Here is an 8586-nt window from a genome sequence, read left to right as displayed (position 1 = left end):
ACGGAGCTGTGAGGGGAACGGCACCTCAGTACCTTCAGGCTCTGATCAGGCCCTACACCCAAACAAGGGCACTGCGTTCATCCACCTCTGGCCTGCTCGCCTCCCTACCACTGAGGAAGTACAGTTCCCGCTCAGCCTAGTCAAAACTGTTCGCTGCTCTGGCACCCCAATGGTGGAACAAACTCCCTCACGACGCCAGGACAGCGGAGTCAATCACCACCTTCCGGAGACACCTGAAACCCCACCTCTTTAAGGAATACCTAGGATAGGATAAAGCCCCCCCCCCCCCCTTAAAAGATTTAGATGCATTATTGTAAAGTGGCTGTTCCACTGGATGTCATAAGGTGAATGCACCAATTTGTAAGTCGCTCTGGATAAGAGCATCTGCTAAATGACTTAAATGTTAAATGTAAATGTAGGTGACAGAACTGTCTAGCAGGTAGCAGCAGCCAGGTAGCAAGAGTGACAGGAGCCTGACTGTCTGACTGACTAGCCAAGATAAAAGCTCAACCCCTTCCTCTGAAACACACCTGTCAGTAGACCATTAAGCAATATTAGGCTGGTTGACTTAGCATACATGCCATAGACAACAGTGTCCACTGTCACAAATAAAATGCCACCAACCCGTTTGACAGAAAGACACTCTCCCTTCACCCTCTGCTATATGACACCAAGGAATGTTCACCTGCACCAAAGCCCATCATCGCATTATCTTCACTCACTCCAACTCATTCTTTCTCTTTTTTCACGCACCAAACCTCAAGCTCCTTTAAAAAACGACTGCCATCATACCAGACTTAACACAGGTCCACCGCCTGAAGGAAAAGGGTGGTACTGAAAACTGAGGAAAAATATGACTGAAATAAGAATTCCAAAATGCCTGGCTGATTAAAAATGTGAATTAAACAAAACACTGGGGGGGTAAAGTCTTTCAGAATACAGAATGAAAGAGAACAAAGGTTATACGAGTCTAATTATTAATCTATCGGTCTACAGATCTACAGTCGTCTATCCATTGTATAGTGGAAGAGCATCTCTAGTGACCAGTAACTTGGGTAAATGCATACTGTGTGTGTGTGACATGTCTTGGAAGTGACATGCTCTCCCCACCGCCTGCAGGAACATGTGTGTATATACACGCTTGTGTGTAACATGCCTCTGCTGTATGGATCATGAATATTATTCATAAGGCTGAATGTCAACATTGATGAATCATTTTGCTGTAAAATGTCACCAAACACCAGTGTGTGTGTGTGTGTGTGTGTGTGTGTGTGTGTGTGTGTGTGTGTGTGTGTGTGTGTGTGTGTGTGTGTGTGTGTGTGTGTGTGTGTCTCGCAGCTCCACCGCAAGACGGGGTGGCAGGCTAGCTATGACCCTGGTTGTCATCACTGTACAAAAACATTACTACCACAAATAGAGACAGGAGGGATGGAGGGAGAGAAGAGAGGAGGGTGGATAGGGAGAGGAGGGGGGAGTCAGTGAAGGAGACAGGGTGGACAGGACAGCCAGAGCTATAGGGGACAGGCATGGCGACTTAGCCTCAGAGACAGGCTATAGGCCTGGATACTGTACAGCACCTCAAGTTGCAGAGAGCCCAGTGAAACTAGTCTCTGGATATTAGATGATGTCAGCAGAGAGTTCAACACAGTAGTATCAACCCACACAACTCCCTGGCAAGACACACAACTCCCTGGCAAAGACACACAACTCCCTGGCAAAGACACACAACTCCCTGACAAAGACACACACAACTCCCTGGCAAAGACACACACAACTCCCTGGCAAAGACACACACAACTCCCTGGCAAAGACACACACAACTCCCTGGCAAAGACACACAACTCCCTGGCAAAGACACACACAACTCCCTGACAAAGACACACACAACTCCCTGGCAAAGACACACACAACTCCCTGGCAAAGACACACACAACTCCCTGGCAAAGACACACACAACTCCCTGACAAAGACACACACAACTCCCTGGCAAAGACACACACAACTCCCTGGCAAAGACACACACAACTCCCTGGCAAAGACACACACAACTCCCTGGCAAAGACACACACAACTCCCTGGCAAAGACACACACAACTCCCTGGCAAAGACACACACAACTCCCTGGCAAAGACACACACAACTCCCTGACAAAGACACACACAACTCCCTGACAAAGACACACACAACTCCCTGGCAAAGACACACACAACTCCCTGGCAAAGACACACACAACTCCCTGGCAAAGACACACACAACTCCCTGGCAAAGACACACACAACTCCCTGACAAAGACACACACAACTCCCTGGCAAAGACACACACAACTCCCTGGCAAAGACACACACAACTCCCTGGCAAAGACACACACAACTCCCTGGCAAAGACACACACAACTCCCTGGCAAAGACACACACAACTCCCTGGCAAAGACACACACAACTCCCTGGCAAAGACACACACAACTCCCTGGCAAAGACACACACAACTCCCTGGCAAAGACACACACAACTCCCTGGCAAAGACACACACAACTCCCTGGCAAAGACACACACAACTCCCTGGCAAAGACACACACAACTCCCTGGCAAAGACACACACAACTCCCTGGCAAAGACACACACAACTCCCTGGCAAAGACACACACAACTCCCTGGCAAAGACACACACAACTCCCTGGCAAAGACACACACAACTCCCTGGCAAAGACACACACAACTCCCTGGCAAAGACACACACAACTCCCTGGCAAAGACACACACAACTCCCTGGCAAAGACACACACAACTCCCTGGCAAAGACACACACAACTCCCTGGCAAAGACACACACAACTCCCTGGCAAAGACACACACAACTCCCTGACAAAGACACACACAACTCCCTGACAAAGACAAACACAACTCCCTGACAAAGACACACACAACTCCCTGACAAAGACACACAACTCCCTGACAGACACACAACTCCCTGACAGACACACAACTCCCTGACAGACACACAACTCCCTGACAGACACACAACTCCCTGACAGACACACAACTCCCTGACAGACACACAACTCCCTGACAAAAGCTCCAGTAGATGTTACATAACGGAGATTTTCTTGTTGCATTTTAAAAGCCCTGCTCCATCCCACCATGCCTGTGACCTTTAAGGTTGAGAGAGTGTAATGAGGAGTGGGGCTATACACTACAGTCAGGCTCAGGGCCCATGGATGAAGGACAAGGAAGGAGGGAAGGAATGAAGGAGGGAGGGAGGGAGGGAAGGAATGAAGGAGGGAGGGAGGGAAGGAAGGATGGAGGCTGTGTCATCTCTGCTCCCTCTGGCTCTTCCAGCTGTTGTTCTCTTTCCCCTCTCGCGTTTTCTCCTCCATCACTTTTCATCTGCACTCATCTTTCACCCCTAACCACTTGTGCCCCTACTCCCTCCTTCCCTCCCATCGCGCTCTTTTTCGCTCTCTCCTCCACACAAATGACTCAGTGGAACCGGTCAACTGTTACAAAACTCCCCCTGCAGCTCAACCTGCCTAATACAAAGCCTGGCTCATCAAGTCAAATAGACTGCCTACACACAATGGGAGCAGACACACACACACAAACACACAGTACTGAATGCAGCACACACACCCCCACACAGTACTGAATGCAGCAGCCACGCCCCCCCCCACAGTACTGAACGCAGCAGCCACGCACACACACACACACCCCCCACACACACAGTAATGAACGCAGCAGCCAAGCACCCCCCCCCCACACACACAGTACTGAACGCAACAGCCAAGCACCCCCCCTCCCACACACAGTACTGAACGCAGCAGCCAAGCACCCCCCCCCCCCACACACAGTACTGAACGCAGCAGCCACGCACACACACCCCCCACACACAGTACTGAACGCAGCAGCCAAGCACACACACACCCCACACAGTACTGAACGCAGCAGCCACCCCCCCCCCCCCCCCACACAGTACTGAACGCAGCAGCCAAGCACCCCCCCCCCCCCCCCCACATAGTACTGAACGCAGCAGCCACGCACACACACACACACACACACACACACAGTAATGAACGCAGCAGCCAAGCACCCCCCCCCCACACACACAGTACTGAACGCAGCAGCCAAGCCCCCCCCCCCCCCCCCACACACACAGTACTGAACGCAGCAGCCAAGCACCCCCCCCCCCCCCCCCCCTCCACACAGTACTGAACGCAGCAGCCACGCACACACCCCCCCCACACACAGTACTGAACGCAGCAGCCAAGCACACACACACCCCCACACAGTACTGAACGCAGCAGCCAAGCACACCCCCCCCCCCCACATAGTACTGAACGCAGCAGCCACGCACCCTCCCCCCCACACACAGTACTGAACGCAGCAGCCAAGCACACCCCCCCCCCCCACATAGTACTGAACGCAGCAGCCACGCACCCTCCCCCCCACACACAGTACTGAACGCAGCAGCCACGCACCCTCCCCCCCACACAGTACTGAACGCAGCAGCCAAGCACCCTCCCCCCCACACACAGTACTGAACGCAGCAGCCAAGCACCCCCCCCCCCACACACAGTACTGAACGCAGCAGCCAAGCACCCCCCCCCCCCCACACACACAGTACTGAACGCAGCAGCCAAGCACACACACACCCCACACAGTACTGAACGCAGCAGCCAAGCACGCACACACCCCTCACACAGTACTGAACGCAGCAGCCAAGCACACCCCCCCCCCCCCACAGTACTGAATGCAGCACACACACACCCCCCACACACAGTACTGAACGCAGCAGCCAAGCACCCCCCCCCCCACACACACAGTACTGAACGCAGCAGCCAAGCACCCCCCCCCCCACACACAGTACTGAACGCAGCAGCCAAGCACCCCCCCCCACACACAGTACTGAACGCAACAGCCACGCACACACCCCCCACCCCACACACAGTACTGAACGCAGCAGCCAAGCACACACACCCCCACACAGTACTGAACGCAGCAGCCAAGCACATACACACCCCCACACAGTACTGAACGCAACAGCCACGCACACACCCCCCACCCCACACACAGTACTGAACGCAGCAGCCAAGCACACACACCCCCACACAGTACTGAACGCAACAGCCACGCACACACCCCCCACACCCCACACAGTACTGAACGCAGCAGCCAAGCACATACACACCCCCACACAGTACTGAACGCAGCAGCCAAGCACATACACACCCCCACACAGTACTGAACGCAGCAGCCAAGCACATACACACCCCCACACAGTACTGAACGCAGCAGCCAAGCACCCCCCCCCCCCCCCACATAGTACTGAACGCAGCAGCCACGCACCCCCCCCCCCCCACACACACAGTACTGAACGCAGCAGCCAAGCACACACACCCCCACACAGTACTGAACGCAGCAGCCAAGCACCCCCCCCCCCCACATAGTACTGAACGCAGCAGCCAAGCACACACACACCCCCACATAGTACTGAACGCAGCAGCCACGCACACCCCCCCCCCCCCACACAGTACTGAACGCAGCAGCCAAGCACACACACACCCCCACGCAGTACTGAACGCAGCAGCCAAGCACACACACACCCACACACAGTACTGAACGCAGCAGCCAAGCACACACACACCCCCACGCAGTACTGAACGCAGCAGCCAAGCACACACACACCCCACACAGTACTGAACGCAGCAGCCAAGCACACACACCCCCACACAGTACTGAACGCAGCAGCCAAGCACCCCCCCCCCCCACATAGTACTGAACGCAGCAGCCAAGCACACACACACCCCCACATAGTACTGAACGCAGCAGCCACGCACACCCCCCCCCCCCACACAGTACTGAACGCAGCAGCCAAGCACACACACACCCCCACACAGTACTGAACGCAGCAGCCAAGCACCCCCCCCCCCCCCCCACACACAGTACTGAACGCAGCAGCCAAGCACCCCCCCCCCCCCCCCACACACAGTACTGAACGCAGCAGCCAAGCACACACACACCCCCACACAGTACTGAACGCAGCAGCCAAGCACCCCCCCCCCCCCCCCACACACAGTAATGAACGCAGCAGCCAAGCACCCCCCCCCCCCACACACACAGTACTGAACGCAGCAGCCAAGCACCCCCCCCCACACACAGTACTGAACGCAGCAGCCAAGCACCCCCCCCCCCCCCCCCCCCCACACACAGTACTGAACGCAGCAGCCACGCACACACCCCCCCCACACAGTACTGAACGCAGCAGCCAAGCACACACACACCCCCACACAGTACTGAACGCAGCAGCCAAGCACACACACACCCCCACACAGTACTGAACGCAGCAGCCAAGCACACCCCTCCCCCCCCCCACATAGTACTGAACGCAGCAGCCACGCACCCCCCCCACACAGTACTGAACGCAGCAGCCAAGCACCCCCCCCCCCACACAGTACTGAACGCAGCAGCCAAGCACCCCCCCCCCACATAGTACTGAACGCAGCAGCCAAGCACCCCCCCCCCCACACAGTACTGAACGCAGCAGCCAAGCACCCCCCCCCCCCCCACATAGTACTGAACGCAGCAGCCAAGCACCCCCCCCACACAGTACTGAACGCAGCAGCCAAGCACACACACACCCCCACACAGTACTGAACGCAGCAGCCAAGCACACACACACCCCACACAGTACTGAACGCAGCAGCCAAGCACCCCCCCCCCCACACACAGTACTGAACGCAGCAGCCAAGCACACACACACCCCCACGCAGTACTGAACGCAGCAGCCAAGCACACACACCCCCCACACAGTACTGAACGCAGCACACCCCCCCCCCCCCCACATTACTGAATGCAGCACACACACCCCCCCCACACACACAGTACTGAACGCAGCAGCCAAGCACCCCCCCCCACACACAGTACTGAACGCAGCAGCCAAGCACCCCCCCCCCCCCCCCACACACAGTACTGAACGCAGCAGCCAAGCACCCCCCCCCACACACAGTACTGAACGCAGCAGCCAAGCACCCCCCCCCCCCCCCCACACACAGTACTGAACGCAGCAGCCACGCACACACCCCCCCCACACAGTACTGAACGCAGCAGCCAAGCACACACACACCCCCACACAGTACTGAACGCAGCAGCCAAGCACACCCCCCCCCCCCCCACATAGTACTGAACGCAGCAGCCACGCACCCCCCCCCACACAGTACTGAACGCAGCAGCCAAGCACCCCCCCCCCCCACACAGTACTGAACGCAGCAGCCAAGCACCCCCCCCCCACATAGTACTGAACGCAGCAGCCAAGCACCCCCCCCCCACACAGTACTGAACGCAGCAGCCAAGCACCCCCCCCCCCCCCCCCACATAGTACTGAACGCAGCAGCCAAGCACACACACACCCCCACACAGTACTGAACGCAGCAGCCAAGCACCCCCCCCCCCCCCACACAGTACTGAACGCAGCAGCCACGCACACACCCCCCACCCCACACACAGTACTGAACGCAGCAGCCAAGCACACACACACCCCCACACAGTACTGAACGCAGCAGCCAAGCACACACACACCCCCACACAGTACTGAACGCAGCAGCCAAGCACACCCCTCCCCCCCCCACATAGTACTGAACGCAGCAGCCACGCACCCCCCCCCACAAAGTACTGAACGCAGCAGCCAAGCACCCCCCCCCCCCACACACAGTACTGAACGCAACAGCCACGCACACACCCCCCACCCCACACACAGTACTGAACGCAGCAGCCAAGCACACACCCCCCACCCCACACACAGTACTGAACGCAGCAGCCAAGCACACACACCCCCACACAGTACTGAACGCAGCAGCCAAGCACACACACACCCCCACACAGTACTGAACGCAGCAGCCAAGCACACACACACCCCCACACAGTACTGAACGCAGCAGCCAAGCACACACACACCCCCCACACAGTACTGAACGCAGCAGCCAAGCACACACACCCCCCACACAGTACTGAACGCAGCACACCCCCCCCCCCCCACATTACTGAATGCAGCACACACACCCCCCCCACACACACAGTACTGAACGCAGCAGCCACGCACACACACACACACACAGTAATGAACGCAGCAGCCAAGCACCCCCCCCCACACACAGTACTGAACGCAGCAGCCAAGCACCCCCCCCCCCCCCCCCCACACACAGTACTGAACGCAGCAGCCACGCACACACCCCCCCCCACACAGTACTGAACGCAGCAGCCAAGCACACACACACCCCCACACAGTACTGAACGCAGCAGCCAAGCACACCCCTCCCCCCCCCCACATAGTACTGAACGCAGCAGCCACGCACCCCCTCCACACTGTACTGAACGCAGCAGCCAAGCACCCCCCCCCCCCACACAGTACTGAACGCAGCAGCCAAGCACCCCCCCCCCACATAGTACTGAACGCAGCAGCCAAGCACCCCCCCCCCCACACAGTACTGAACGCAGCAGCCAAGCACCCCCCCCCCCCCCCCCACATAGTACTGAACGCAGCAGCCAAGCACACACACACCCCCACACAGTACTGAACGCAGCAGCCAAGCACACCCCTC

This window comes from Salvelinus fontinalis, chromosome 38 (genome assembly GCF_029448725.1).
Source record: "Salvelinus fontinalis isolate EN_2023a chromosome 38, ASM2944872v1, whole genome shotgun sequence".
NCBI lineage: Eukaryota > Metazoa > Chordata > Actinopteri > Salmoniformes > Salmonidae > Salvelinus > Salvelinus fontinalis.
Note: the sequence above shows the minus strand (reverse complement) of the source record.